The sequence below is a fragment of the Pteronotus mesoamericanus genome, unplaced genomic scaffold (assembly GCF_021234165.1).
Source record: "Pteronotus mesoamericanus isolate MK-2021 breed Mesoamerican mustached bat unplaced genomic scaffold, CSHL_Meso_final contig_702, whole genome shotgun sequence".
NCBI lineage: Eukaryota > Metazoa > Chordata > Mammalia > Chiroptera > Mormoopidae > Pteronotus > Pteronotus mesoamericanus.
Window position 1 is genome coordinate 1,814,832 of NW_026555239.1, and position 15,874 is coordinate 1,830,705.

Here is a 15,874-nt window from a genome sequence, read left to right on the forward strand (position 1 = left end):
AAATGACACAGAATTAGGAGAATTAACCAACACATTTATTTGATAAAATAACTAATATTTTATCTAACCTTAAACTGGCTGAAATGATGTCAAAACTAAGAAGAACGAATTAAGATGAATTTGAGTAAGTTGAATGCAGTATGAACCAGAAGTAGCTGCCAGTGAGATAAGACAGTTTTAGGACATGTTAATAATATGCAACCATAAAACCACCAGTCTTACTATTCCATGCTCATAGCATGTTCAATTTTGGACACACAGTCTGAGGGACAGGTAACTGGAGAGCCAACTTCCAAAGAAGACCTTGCCATGAGTGGAGAAGGAATGTTAGGGCTCTCTTTCCTATAGCAGAAAACTTGTCTTTGCTTCACTGTTGTGAGAAGGAAGAATAACCTAAGTGTCTGTTGGCCCAAGAGGCATCACTGAGCCCAATACCCATTGTTGAGAGTCTGAGGCTGGTTGGACCCAGACATTGAAGCTGCTGTGAATTAGTGATTCTCCCCCACCCCACCGCCTCGAGTCAAGCAGATGACCTACTTGTCAGGAATGGGAATGTTTTGAGGAAGGACAGGCTTAATTGCCTCCAATTGAATCTAGTTGAAGGGAATAGAAGTAAAGGTCTCGACTTGCTGGAAAGAAAGGAGAATAAGGCAATCCTTAAAACCAGATTTTACAATATAGGTTAGTGTAGCAAGCAAGCCTGGGAGGCATGGACCCATATGACATTTCAGCTCATTCAGAATCTATTTGATTGTTTTCCCCTCGTGAGACTCTTGAAGGGATGTCTAAATCGGGTCTGGCACAAGGAATTAGGTCACTGGGCTCTGATCAAGCATTCTACTTAATTCTCTGGTATGAGCCACCTAAGAGGAAGCAGCTACCATGAGGGTAGCTGTAATCAGAGAGCTTACATGGTAGGCACACTGGGCACATTGAATACCATGGGTTTTAGTTAATAAATTTTCTCATAGGGAATAAGATGTTAACAGTCTTGTTCTGACAATTACATTAGACTTCTGAACTCATGATTGGTAATCCTGGGCTATTTGGGTGTATCGGTTTGTTGTGTGTTTCTTCTTTCCTCTTCCATTCTCACTTTTATATATTTGTGATATAAGTGCAATTTTGTTATCTTATTTTCCCATTTAACATTTTATTTTATTTTTTTTAAAGATTGATTTATTTGTTTTAGAGAGGGGAAGAGGGAGAGAAACATCAGTGTGTGGTTGCCTCTCCTACACTCCCCACTGGGGACCTGGCCCACAACCCAGGCACATGCCCTGACTGGGAATCAAACTGGCCACCCTTTGGTTTGCAGGCTGGCACTCAGTCCACTGAGCCACACCAGCCAGGGCCCGTGTAACACTTAAAGACATTTGGGTGGGCTGAAGGGTGGCTGTGAAAAGAGAACATTTGCACCTTCTAGAAGATTAGGTTGGATTCATTTACCCAGTGATGGAAACTCCAGGATCTGAACCACCCAGAAACCAGGGCTTGGACCAACCGTGGGATGACTGGCTTCAGTTCAGCTGCATTCGGACACCCGGACACTTACTGCCCTCCTCCCCTGGTGGGTGGTAGATTTCATTTACTAACCAGGAGAGCCTGATGGCAAGTGGAAGCCATGTCACGTGCCTCCAGAATGGTGACGTAAATCCTGAATGGATGTGACGGTTAATCACGTAGCTCCTGTCATTTTCCTCCTGAGCCCAGAGGGGTTCACTACCCTCCCTCCCTGTGGTCAGTCGGGGAGCGGGCTGGAACGCAGGTGGTTTGCCTGCTGTGGACAACAGTGTATCCTGAACTGGGGCCAACCAGAGATTGGGGAATGAGTCAAAAATTAAATAGGAAAAGCCTAAAATTTAAAAAGCTGGAAAGCTATATAATGAAATATTAAGTATGCTGTCTTGGGTAATGAGTTAAAGGTGACTTTTGGTTTTTGTGTATTTTTCAAGCTTTTAATGCAACTTTTATTTAAGTGAACTTTACATTTTAGAAGTTTTGGATTTACAGAAAAATTGCAGAGTACAGAGAGTTCCCATGTATCCCATACTTGGTTTCCTCTATTTTAATACATTGGTATGGTATCGACATCACAATTAATGAACTAATATTGATATATTATTAAAGCCCTCAGGGATTTTTGTTTGTTCAAGTACAATTGTCTCCATATTCCTACCACCACATTCCCCTGCCCCACCCACACCCACCCCCCACCCTCAATCCTTCCCCGCTTTGGTTTTGTCCAAGTTTTTAGTTAATATCATTTTCCTGTTCCAAGATCCCATTTGGAACAGAAGTTGCATTTAAGTCATAACATTTTTTAAATACTGGAATTCATATATATCACATAAGGTGTGTTCTTTATCAGAGATGTGGTCTAATGAACACAAAATCTAGCTCATTAATTTAGCTAATTGTGAGCATAACTGGAAGTCAAAGCAGAATTTGGTTTTCCCGTTCTGGAGCTGTGTGACCATGTCCTTACCTCATAAAGTGCTGTGTACAGAGAAGTTCTCAGGGGCCAAATTTCTGAAAAAAGTGGCTTAAGTGATGAGTAAATTTGCCTTCATGAAAAGTCCAAACTGAAGAAGGAACAGCCGGTTTCTGGCCCAGATTTCAAGATGAGCATGTAAGAAGACCAGTGACCTTCAGGTGACTACTGGGACAAAAGGTCAAGTGAGAAATGAGTGGGTGGATGAAAACAAGAGGCCCTCTGTATCTTCTGGTATAACAAGGTCCTTTGTTCTTAGAAAACTGAGGTTTGACCTGCCCTGTCAGCTTCTGACACCGTACTTGGTTCTGCCGGTTGTATTTGGTGGTGATATTAGGGCCAGCCTTTTCAATAGTGAGCCAGAAATTGTGGTTTGGCAACATCCCAGCCCACGCAGGATAGGGTGGAAGGAGGAGGTTTGACAGCTTCTTTGGGAAATCCTGTAGCCAATGCCCACACGGAAATAAGCTGATTCTAATAGTGGTTTTAAGAGGTTGCCTGTGAGACAGGGAAGAAGAGGAGCCCTGAGGCCTGTGAGTCAGTTTCCATCTGAGAGCGTCTGGCCTTTCGTTGCTATGGCTCTGGAGCGCTGAAACATTTAAATCCACGGGAAAGTGTTACTCCTCTTCCAAGGTTTTAGACTTTAATAGGACACCTGTCTTTAAAAGCTGTAATTAGGATAGCGCTGTTTGTAAGAGTACAGGCCAAGAATATTTAAAATGTATAATGCAGAAATCCAAAGATCTCAGGATTCATTCTGTAGTTCATTAAATAAGGTGCTCATTTATTTCAAGAAAAAAAAAAGGGTAAAATAATATATTTCACATGTAGAAAGTTTCATTTCTTTAGTGGTAACCTGGAGGAAATAAGTGTTTACAAAATACTTTGTTTTTCATCCAGGCTTCACATTTTAACAGGCATTTTTCCCAGCACTCTACTGTGTCCTAGGAATGGTGGTGAGCAAGACAGTTGGCCCTCCTGGAGCTGTGGTTCCAGGTCAGGCAGCAGACTACGCAGAGTGGTGAATGGCTCCTCATCATGGGACATACGGAATTCAACATCTGAATGTGTAAAGTTCATTAAGCTCCACTGAGAAGAGGTGCTCTTGCAGCCCTGGCCAGGTAGCTCAGTTGGTTAGCGCATCCTCCTGATACACCAAGGATCTCTGGTCAGGGTGCTTACAAGAACCAGTCAATGAAGGCATAAACAAGTGGAACAGCAGATTGATGTTTCCTCCTCCCCAACCCCGCCCCATCCCTTCCTATCACTCTCTACAGTCAATTGTTTGTTTTTTAACTGCTCCTGAGATCTAACTTAAACAAGAAATTCACATTGCTTCCCTTAGTTTTAACATCTTGTAATTCACTGTTCATCATGAGGCAGGGGCTTTTCCCACCTGCAGTGTGTACAGCTGAACAATGTCAGTACACCTGGCTCTCCATCCACCCTTCACATGGCAGAAATTGATAGGGGCTTTGCCTTGGGCGCTGACCTAGTAAGCTTAAGATTTGGCATTTTTTCCCCTTTTGTTGTTTAATGGAGGCTAAATGTGTATATAGAATTCTTACACAGCATTTACAAATAAAGAGTTTCATCGAATTGGTAGCTAGCTCATCATTCCTTAAAAGAGAAGTACTTGTTTTCTGTCTCCTGTGGCCTTCAGACCTGCCCAGTGTTGATCTCTGACAAATGTTCCACTGGATTGTGTGTGTTTGGGGTGGAGGGGTGGGAATTAAGTCTTAGGGAAAGTAGGCAAAAGTGAAATGCTAATAGCTTCTTGCAAAAACCAAAGGGGCTTGTGCTGAAACCAGCATTACTCAGCCGTTGAGTTTTGACACCTCAGCTTACCTTACAACTATCTCAAATTGTTTTCCCAAAAATATAAATCAAAAAAATGTAGCCCCTGAAAGCTGTGTTACGAGAGAAAAGGGATGTTACCACACTAAAAAGGCTGGAATTCATTGTTCTAAGGCAATTTAAAAAAAACACAGAAATTTAAGAGCCAGTGATGTGATTGGGAAAAAAGTGAAGTTTGCTGCAGAAACTGGGTTCAGATCTCTGCTCCGCCACTTAGTAGTTCTCGTTATTTTGGCCATGTCCTCTGTAAAATTCAAATAATAAAACTCACCCTGCTTTCAGCTCAGGGGCATTGTGAATCTTGTGAAAATAAAGTGAGTATAAAAACAGTAAGATGACTGAGATTGCCTTCCTGTGTTTTGTAGGTGTTGCATGTGGTTCCCATTCATTCACCCTGGGCTGAATCACCACGTTGGAACATCATTAGGAATCCATCCTTAGGTTAATAAGCAGCTTTAAAACTACGTGTATCACTTCAGAGGAGAGTGAAATTTCTAGGAGAATGTTCCTGTAATACTACCGTAACTTTTGGTGACCTTTCTAAAATGTGTCAAGCAGGGTTGTTTTCCCCCAGTCTGAAGCCTGATGTCAACTAGGATGTGGATATCAAATAGTGATGGGTCCGCCACCTTTTTGAATTTAGTTTGTATTGTGCATTAACATTTTCTCACACCCGTTAAGTTCACATTCTCATTTTGTAGATGAGCTAAATGTTAGTGCGGTTTAGTGACTCAAATGCACCCACTGCATTATGCATGCCCAGGGAGTAAATTTCCTGGGCATGACATCAACAAATTTGCTCCAATTTGAGGCTCCTTCCAAGGCTTGCGAATTGTGTGAGAGTGGCTCAGGCTGGTCTAGTACCGGTTCTGTGCAGCGGTAAAGAAGGCACTTAAATTTTCAGAAAATTAACATCAAGTGCCTGTCCTACCCAGATCCCGGCCGCATCTAGCCCCTATACTGACCGCGCGTTTACCCCATATTGTCCAAAGTGCAGACTGGAAGCCCATGAACACTGATGGGCTAAAAACAGGCTGCGAAGTTTGCTCGGCTCTGAAAGAAGGCTCGAGAAGAGCGGGGTTACCACGCCGCTCCCGCCCATCCGACTCCGAGGACTTCAGCTCCCAGCACACCCCGCGGCCGCTTGGCTCGGCCGCGCGCCTGCGCGGTGTCGCCGCCGAGCGCTGACTGGATCGTAACTGCGGAGTCTCGGAGCCGCAAGCCCGACCCGGCTTGGCAGTGAGGTGCCGGGAACTCGCGGCAGTGGGGCAGCTGGACATCTCCTGTGGGGCAGGTGAGTGCGGAGTGAGCGGCCAGGGGGACTTGCTGGGTCTGCGGCGCCTGGGGCTCACACATGCTCCTCGCGGTTGTGGACAGACTGACTGACCGGCGGACTGGCGGGCGGGCGGAGGAGGGGAGAACACCGCCCCGGCCGGACCTCGCTGGTGCGAAGTGTGAGTTGGGTCCCCGGCCGGCGGCGGTCTGGCACGGGCTCTCGCGTCTGGGTGAGGAGCCTCCGGGGCGGGGACGATGCTCCGACCTGCGTGCCCCCGCGTCCGGGCTCGGAGAGGTGGCGGCCTCCGGGAGGCGGGACCCGCCCCCAACCGGGTGGCTCAGCCTGGCCTAGAGGGAGGTGGGGGCCGCCGACACCCCAGCCTAAGTGCCGGGGAGCGGGGCGGGCTCGCGCCCAAGCACATACATCCCCCTTCGGCAGCTCAGAGCGGTTTTATAGAAACTGCACCAAATGCGGGGTGGCAGTGGGGGTGGGGCTTATTTTAATTTTATTTTTTGGAAAGAAGGGCCACATTTACAGCAGCAAACTCTTCAGATGTACCTTGTGACTGCAGTAAAGGTGCAGGCCCGGGGTCCGGACACGGGTTGAGGTTCAGGCCGAGACTCCGAACTGTAATAGTGTTTGTGGAAATTGAGGCACGTACTGGGATCACCCAGTGTGATTAGTACTGAAATTCGGAAAATTATTCTTATACTTAGTGTAATGATCCAGGATGCTTCTTAATGGGTGGGGGTGTATTTTAGAAGTTTGTTTTTTTTTCCGTGACGGATCACTGTAACATTTTTTCCAGTCTTTTGCTGCACAAGAGATTGTGGTGGTTGCTGGCTCTTGCCTTTTTTTTTTTTTTTTTTTTTTTTTTGGGTAGGGTATTTAAAGGTGTCCTGGAATATTTTTTGCCTTTTTGTTTTATGCTTTCTAAATTCAAATTCCTAATAAGACTGGGAAAAAAAAACTGGATTTTCAACTTGGACTTGTTTACTTGTGGCTTTTGTGATTATCTGTAGATGCAAATATGATTCGTACTTCTTCCTCATTTCTTATTTCCAGTTCTCTCTGAACAGTAGTTACAGCTTTTTTGTTTTACATATTTATTTCTGTTCTTCATGATTAGTTTGTAATTGATCCTAAATCCAGCTCGGCATCTTTCCTGTCTTCTGATGATCCTTAGTGCACGTAGCCTTTTCATCACTCACTGCTGCCTTAGCCTGGGCTTCAGTCCCCTTCCCGGGGGGCCCGGGGGCGGGGGAGGGGGCGGGGAGGGTGATCTGGGAGAGCGGGCCTGGGGGTGGTGTTTCTGTTGATCAGACGTAGGTAACAGGTGAACACAACCCATGACCTGAGTATTAAAAGAGGATGGTGAACAAAAGTAGTTTAAAGATAAAAGAGCATGGCAACCTTGTGACTTTGGGATCTTGTCAGGTTGATAAAAAAGTCCATAAACTGGAGTAGTACCTCACAGAAATGAACTGACATTTGGGTGAAATATGGAGAAAGGCACTCAGGAGAGAATCAGTCTCTTACATCAATACGGCCATCTTTCTGTGCCTGGAGTGGATGCAGGGAACACCTGTTGGCTTATAGACACTGTTCTCTGTATTTTTCGTTTGTTTCTTCTTAGTGCTCAGCGTTTTGGCAGGAGCCCACAATCTTGTACATTTGATGAGTTACCATCAGTTTCACCTAGTTAGTCTCCAGATCAGCTCTGTTCTTCAGCTGGTGACGTCAGTGATTTTCCATAGCAGCCATTCATGAGCTCATGCAGATGGTCGCACGGAAGGGGAATAGCACAGAGGGTTGTGCACACAGAAGAAATAAGAAGCTTGTTCTCTGCCGTCACACAGCACGCACAGACTGAGACAGGAAATCTAGACTGAAGCACAAGCTATATGGAAGAGTTAGAACACCGTAGTCCAGACTTCTGCGTACAATAATAACCATAGATAACATTTACTGACTGTCCTCTGTTTGCCACGTTCTGTCGTTGTCACCGCAAGGTGCAGGTATTATTCTCATTTTATTTATAAGTTTAAGTACAGAAGTTCATGAATTGCCTGCAGTTACAGTGACAGGGCCAGAATTCAACTTGAGGCCCCACCCTGACATTCCTGCTCTTCCTAATGTGCTCTATTGCCTTACCAACAAATATGTTCAAGTCTCTCATTCCTGAAAAATATAAAACTTCACTGTGATCACATTTCTCCTTCAGGCTACTACCATTCCCTGCCCTTCTCGTCCAGTTATGCCTTAGTTTATTGTAGTCTGGCTCTTACTCTCAACTCTATCACATTTGCTCTCCTGAGCTCCACTCAGCCATTTATTGAATACCTACTGTATGTACCATCTTCTAGACTTAGGAGAAGATAATATCTTGCCAATGAGAGATGGTACACTTGAAATATACAGTGTAGGCTTCAGAGTCTGACAGACCTGGGAGCTGATCCTTAATTTTTTCTTTATAGTACCTGTCTGCAGTGTAGGCTCTGTGAAAGTAGATTCTCTGTCTTTTTCACCACCTCACGCCTATCTCCTGGAGTACTGGTAGGAGATCAATAAATATTTGTTTAACAAACACTTCCTAGCATATTGTGTTCTGCACATGGTAGACACTAGTAATCTTACTGCATTGGATTGGCCAAAAAAACTGTTTAGTTTTTCCTGTAAAATAAAAGACACATTTTTCATTTTCACCAATAACTTTATTGATTTGGATATTTTGAGTATGTTATCTGTCTCCTGTGTGGTATAATGTTAATTGTTTTCAGTTAATGTCTCAATATGATCGCCCTCAACTGCCACTGTTCTAACCGACCATGGAGCATTGTACAGTGAGAAGTTTCTAGCAAGAAACTTCACAAACCACTTTTGACATGTTAAATCAGTCACAGCACTTTCTTCATACACTGCACAGATTTTTTTTTGTTTCAGTGCGTTTTTACCTTTCTTGTAATTATAAAATATAGCATGCTGAAAATGTTCCTTATTTTCTTCCATCTTCAATATTAAAATGGTTACACAAAAATTCACCAATTTTGATACTTTTTTTATAAATACACCCCGATATGCCAGCTGTTACAATACAGTCTAACAAAATTGTTTTGAATGAAGTTAAAGACAACTAAGCGCTCCTGGAGCCATCTTACAGAAAAAAAACAATTGAACTATTTGACCTACCTTATACTATATGACTGAAAAAGTGAGGCTTACTTTCAGTGTGGCTTATGAACTGATTTTGAAGACACCATTGTTTGAATAGTATACATATAATCACTTCCCCTTCTTTCTGACCAATTAGGCTCACTATGTATGGTCACAATTCATAAATTAGAAGAGAGACATTCATTTCATTTAGATAGGCACTACTAACTGTGTCTTCACTTCTGATACTCTCCTTCTTTTCCAGTTATAAACAGGTTTCTGCTTTCTCTAAGTGTTTTGTGATGTAGATTTAGTATGTATGCTTTTTTCTCTGCTGATGATATGAATTGTTTTGGGAAGTTAACTTCTTTGCAATCATTAAATAGCTTTATCAGTAAGAGTAACACCAGAAATGAGATTGAACATATCAATCCAGTTATCAGGCTTGTTCTCGAAAAGGGCCTGATTTCCAATTAGGGCTAACAGATTTTTTTTTTTTTTTTTTTTTTTTTTAAACAAAGTGGTAAGACCATTCCCTGCCCTCTCTAGATATCTGGCTAACATTCTAAAGACATAAAACAACAGATTATTTCCCTCTTCTTGTGTTTGACTTCCATTTGTAAATATCCTTAATTTGTGTGACTTAAGGTTAGGGTTAAAGTCCAAATACCACTTTTTTTTTTTTTTTTTAAACTTTTGAAGACAGTAGAGTATAGTAATCAGGAACACCTAATGAAGTTCAAATTCTGGCTCTACCACTTCAAACTTTGATATAAAATCCCAATGCCTCATTTTCCTCTTCTGCAAAATTGGAATAATTTCTACTACTACCACGACCACTCATAATATTAACTAGTATTTATTGGGTATTTACTCTACATTAGGCACAAAATTTTACTTACATTAAATCAATCTTCACAACCACCCTATATATTATTAGTATTATGCCCACTTAAGGTGAGGAGACAGTCACAAAAATGAAGAGTAACTTGCTTAAGGCCACACAAATAAGTGTGGAATTAGGATTTGAGTCTGGGTAGTCAGACTCCAGAGTTTGTGCTTATAACCTCCTACTTCATAGAGTTGTTTTGAAAATTAAATAACGTCCATATAGTGTGTCTTGACAGGCAATCCATAAACGTTGGCTGCTATAATTAGCTTTGAGTTTATAAAGCATTTCACATTTTCTAATTTGGTTGTCATAAGTACAGCAGTACATTGTGACCATCACTGTCCTACAGATAGGACCTGAGGCATAAGTTTGGTCATTTGTCCAAGGTTGTACAGCAAGCATGAAAGCAATGCCTTGGCCTTCCTCCTCTTCCACACCTGGATTTTTATGTTGAATACGAGGCATCACATTTTGAGAGTTTCATGGACATAGGTTATTTTGGCCTGCCCAGCATCCATTCCATTTACTGAGAATTAGCAGCTCACTCTTGCTTTGAGGAAACACCTGACCGAGTAGGTGATAAGACACATGACTCAGGTGAGGCCAACAGATGTTAGGCAAATTGATGTGTTCCTCCTCTAATTTTAATCTTAGGTTGAATGGCACAGTGACAGTCACAGTTCATTCATCCAACCATAGATTTGTTCCTAACATATAGGCGCTGGAGCTGCTCCGTTATTTGTACTCAAAGACTTGATTTTTCACCTTTTCCTCAGTCCTGTGCCCTGCCTCATATCCTTTATTATTTTTCCTTTTTTAAGATTTTATTTGTTTATTTTTAGAGAAGGAAAAGTAGGAAGAGAGAATCAATGTCTGGTTGCCTCTCGAGCGCTCCGTACTGAGGACCTGACCCACAACCCAGGCACATGCCTGGGAAACAACAGGCGACCTTGTGGTTCGCAGGACAGTGCTCATTCCACAGAGCCACACCAGCCAGGGCCCTACCTCACGTCCTTTAAATACATTCCTATATCACATAATTGGTTACCCAAAGTCAGTTTCTGTGGCTTGCATCTGATACTTCCTTAACTTACTGTTACATGACATGAGGCCATGTCACCTAGAAAAAGAGTTAAAATAACTGGTTAACTTTAACTTGAAGAGAAATCTCAGAGAAGACCTGAAAGTTACCTTCAAATATCTGAAGCGTGTAGTATACAAAGTATCCCTAAAAAGAATAAAGCTATTCCTCGCAAACAGATGTCTGCTCAAATTAACAACTTGATGATGACAGTTCTGCTATTCATTGTGGTATAGAGCAACAGTTAGAAGTCCACTGTTAGATATGGGCAGTGCTTAGGCTCTCTGAGCCCTGATTTTCTCAGGTTTCTTAGCTCAGTGGTAAATGCTCAGTAAATATTTCCATTGGTACCTCCCTTGTAATACCTCAGTCTGTTCATTGCCACAAAGTAAATAGGATTGGATTACCATACTTTAGGGTTAATAATGTAGTTACTTCCATATCTGCAATTGAAACATCCCCAGTAGTTATGTAGATGGTGTGGCCACATAAATGACTTAAGATAAGATAGTTTGTAGACCTCTATGGTTTAATTATATGAAGAATAGGGACTTTATTAACAATATGACCTCATTTTAAGTGCCATATGCTCCTGTGTTGAAATAAAGCTTTGTTAAAAAGTGGCCTTTTTTGCCAATCGGCCCTCAAAGAGATTTATTTTCCTCAAAAACTCTTGCCTGCCATTTTTCAGAGCTACCTAAAATGTTGAGTTGCAGTTAGCTAACCATTATTTGTTTCACTTTTACTTCTAAGGAGATTGTTGCCCCCCACCCCGATGGTGGGCATGACAGGCGGTCTGTGCAGCACCGTGCTTTTGCTTCCTTGTCGCCATCCAGGTACTGCTAGGCTGTAAACTTGGGGGAGTGATCCTGGGAGGGAAGCAGGGAGGTAACCACGTTACCTCGGATGGTTACTTATTTTACAGGAAGACCTAGAGTGGATGGTTCAGAATTCTGTTCAGCAGGACTGCGTTTAACTGGTGCTGCTGTGCAGGAAACGGGGACGCCATACCTGGGCTTGCCGAATTCTGGGGGGAGATTGCTGTTTCTACGGTCTGTGTTTCCACAGCCCGTCTGCCTTGCACAGTCACCCCTGACTCTTGCCTAAAGGAACGCTACCTCTGGTCACAAAGGAAATATTGACTCAGGGAAGGGAAAGTAGTCCTAGCTGTAAGGCTGTGGGAGCGGGAGCAGGGGTGGAGCTCAAGGTGGAGTGGATGATTGGAGTCATTTTTCTTCTGCTGATGCCAGTTTTGGGGGAGGCAGTTGAGAAATTTGGGTGATATAGTAGGTCTTCACTTCATATACCTTTAGCACTAAGGGAGATAAAGGGCAATGTGAATAATAAACCTGTTCTCAACAAGAATGGCTGGGGTGACTGGAGCAGGGATCCAGTTCTAGAAGATGAGCGCCATTAGCTGCTTTGTCATAGTGTTTGGGGAGCCCAAGGTTCAAGACTTTTTTTACAGACTGATGAGTATCAGCTTCATTTAGCGGCATTGTCTGAGAGAGAGCAGGTGGGTTCCAAGGTCTGAAGGAAGTATTCTGTGGCTGGAGCATGGAGCATGTGTTGAGGGCAAATGAGAGGTAAAGGGTTAGCAGGCCTAGGTCATTCAGGGTCTTATTAGCCAAGTTAACAAGTTTCGACTTTTTCCTAAAGTCAGAGGGAAGAAAAAGGGGTTTAAAGAGAAGGAAATGATTAGTCGTATTTTAAAAGGATTTTCTGGCTGCAGAGTAGAAATTAGATGGGGCCTGGGAGGGTGGGGGCTGGGATCCCAGATGACAGACTTGTAATAACCATGGTGTTGAGAACTGTTGACAGCCCCAACTAGAAAGTAGCAACAGGTTGAAGAAAAAAAAGAAGTTCAAAAAATATTAGGAAAGGCCTAAGAGTTGAGGGGTGGAGGTGGGAGGATGCAGGAGAATCTGTTAGCCACAGGTCTAGTTCTGGCTGGAGAGAGTGGGTGGGTAGGTTATAATGCCAGTTTCCTGAATAGGGACCTCTGGAGGGGGTGAGGTTCATGAGGAAACATGACAGCCTGATTTTGGAGTACGGTGACTTTGAAGGATGCAGATCAGTGGCCCGGTGAGCGCCTGGATGTGCAGCCTGAGGTTCTGAGAGAAATAATGTCTTGGGGATCGAAATCAGTGTCATTGCCTATAGATGTTAATTGAAACCACAAGGTTGAACTCTAGTCTTGGACAGAATATTAGGCCTCTTCAGCAGAGGAGGAAGAATTGGGAAAGGAGGCTCAGAAGGAACAGCCAGAAAGGAAGAAGGAAAACCAAAGGATCATGACATTCACACCCCGACAAGAAAGTGTTAACAGTGTAAGGTGCTACTGTGGGGTCAGGTGTGGTAAAATTAAAATGTCTTCATTGGATATAAGGAACAGCAGCTGTGCTGGATTGATTTTATAGTAGACCAAGCACATGCTGAGTGCACTGATAAAGCAGACACAAGATAAAAAGAAAATGGAAAGAACTTGACATTGGACATTTCATAGAAACAGCAAAAGTCATCTTGGGAAAAAACCCTAAATGTTGTTGAATTTCTTTATACCTATTTTTATTTTTATGTTGAATAAATGGGGAGGGGGAGGTACCTTAATCTTTTTTATTCTATGGCCATCTAAAGGTCTTTAATTTTTTTTCATGTTTAACTTGATATTTTAAAATAGGTAATACGTTAAAATAATTCAAAATTCAAAATGTACAAGAGGCTATTATGTGAAAAGTTTCTCTGCCCCCCAGTTCCTCCGACATACAGCCTTCTAAATTTTATGTGAAAATTGTCTCCTCTTTGGCACAAATGTTTACCATCCTTCTCACTGTTTTGCTCCTTGTTTTTTTCACTTAGCGGTGAAGATCATTACCCATCAGTGCATAAATAGCCAATCCATTGTTTTTTGACAGATGCACACTGTTCCATTAGATAAGTGTACTGTTATTTATTTAACCAGTTTCCTATTGATTGATCTTTCAGTTTTCTAATATTTTGCTGTGACAAGCAATATTGTACGGAGCGTCCTTGTATATGAATTATTTGGCTGAAGTGTAGAATAAATTTCTGGAAGTGGAAATTGCTGGACCAAAGGGCCTGTAAATTTTTTTATTTTATTTTATTTTTTTGCATGTCACTAACCTGGTGACTGGGTACGCCATAGGGGAGCCAGAGTCAGTGAATAAGGTCAGCAGTTGCTCTTTGAGGACTCTAGCACACTAAGGCAATAGCTGATAACCACGTGTGATTCTAGCCTCGACAGTCTGTAAATGTTTTGATGCAGCTTTGCTTATTAGAGTTCCTGGCACTTAGAAAGCCTGCAGTGAATGGTAGCTATCAATAAGATGAATGTGTTCTAGATAATTTGTATATGTTCGAGTGAATGGGGTACCTGATGTAACCAGAAGACAGAGGAGGCTTCCCGGAGGAACTGTCTGGGCTGAGCCCCGAAGACTGAGAAGTCAGGTAAAGTGGAGGGCGTTACAAGCAGAGGGAGCACAAGGAGCCAAGCACAGGAACTTATTAAAAAGGAGTTTATGCCCTGACTGGTATGGCTTAGTGGATTGGGCATCGTCCCACAAAGTGAAAGATCAGCGGTTTGATTCCCAGTCAGGGCACATGCCTGGGTTGCAGGTTCTGTCCTAGTTGAGATGTGTACTAGAGGCACCTGATCAATGTTTCTCTTTTACGTCTATGTTTTTCTCCCTCTCTTCCTCCCTTCCCCTCTTTCTAAAAAATAATTTTTTTTTTTTTAAAGATGCTTGTATGTGGGGATTTTCCAGGAGTTTGGTATCTCCTGCATTCATCAGTTTATTCCTGTCACAGGTCAAGGCTCTTATGAGTAGGGGAGGCTCTGCTGAAGATATGGAATGTCAAAGGGATTTTATTTTACCTTGCAGCAACACAATAATGGGATTTAGGGTTATTTTCTTTTCTTTGTTTTTTTAAATCCTTACGCAAGGACATTTCTTCATTCCTTTTATAGAGAGAGGGAGAAAGGGGAAGAGAGAAACAGCAATGTGAGAGAGAAACAGCAGTTTGTAGCCTTTCCCCATATGCACCCTGAAGGGGGATCGAACCCACAACCCTTTGGTCTGTGAGCCGATGATCCAACCAGCTGAGCCACACCAGCCAGGGCAAAGGATTATCCTTTTCTTTTTCTTTTCGAAGATTTTATTTTGCAAGAGGGGAAGAGAGGAAGAAAGGGCGAGAGCAGCATCAATGAGTAAGAGAAACATCAATTGACTGCCTCTCACATGCCCGTAGTCAGGTACCCGGCCTGCAACATAGGCATTGGCCCTGACCAGGAATCGAACTGGTGATTTTTCACTTTGTGGGATGATGTCCAATCCCCTGAGCCACACTGGTGGGGGGTGGAGATTATCCTTTTCTTAAGAAGCATTTGGTCCCCACCCCTGAGACCTCCTCAAACCCAGATGCACAGAGTGTTGTCTTATAGGTCACTTTGTTACCCAGGATGCAGTGCCTCACTTTGGTTTTGGACTTCTTTTCCCCTTCCCCTATAGTCCATGCCACCTCTATTTTCTGTTCTCCCCTATCTCTGAATTTGTCTTGATTTCTTTTTCTGGCAATTGATAGATCTCTCCTTTCTTGTAATCTATGCCTTCAAGGTTTACCTTATACCTTTAAGGAGTTTATCAAGATATTTTCCCAAACTTCTCTGGAAAGCATTCTGGAGCCAACTATTAAAATACTAATTTTCCAGTGCCTGGCTGGGTAGGTCAATTGGTTAGAGCGTCATTCTGATACACCAAAATTGTGGATTTGATTGCTGCTCAGGGCACATAAAAGAATCAATGAGCAGGGGAAAGTACTGGCAGGAAAATGGAGACAAATGTATTTAAACAATTTAAAAAAATTTTTTTAAATCAATGCATAAATAAATGGAACAAAACAGTGTTTCTCCCTGCCATCAATTTTAAAAAATAGTAATTTTCCACTGTACTGTAATTATACAATTATAAATTTACTTTAGGAGTCATTAGGTTAATGTCCTTGCTTCAAGTGGTATCATATTAACTCTTAATACCAATCATCTGTTGTTAACCTGATCTTGTAATACTTTGATTTCTACTTACAAAGCTGACATTAAAGTAG

The 15,874-nt window shown here is 42.5% G+C and overlaps 1 non-coding gene across 1 annotated transcript; it reads right to left on the reverse strand.

Moving 5' to 3' along the window:
- Positions 1-13,884: 13,884 nt before the first annotated feature.
- On the reverse strand, positions 13,885-14,016 carry LOC129077981 (small nucleolar RNA SNORA3/SNORA45 family). Its single transcript, XR_008529915.1, has one exon. It is a non-coding gene; the product is annotated as a small nucleolar RNA SNORA3/SNORA45 family (small nucleolar RNA).
- Between the last annotated feature and the right edge of the window lie 1,858 nt (positions 14,017-15,874).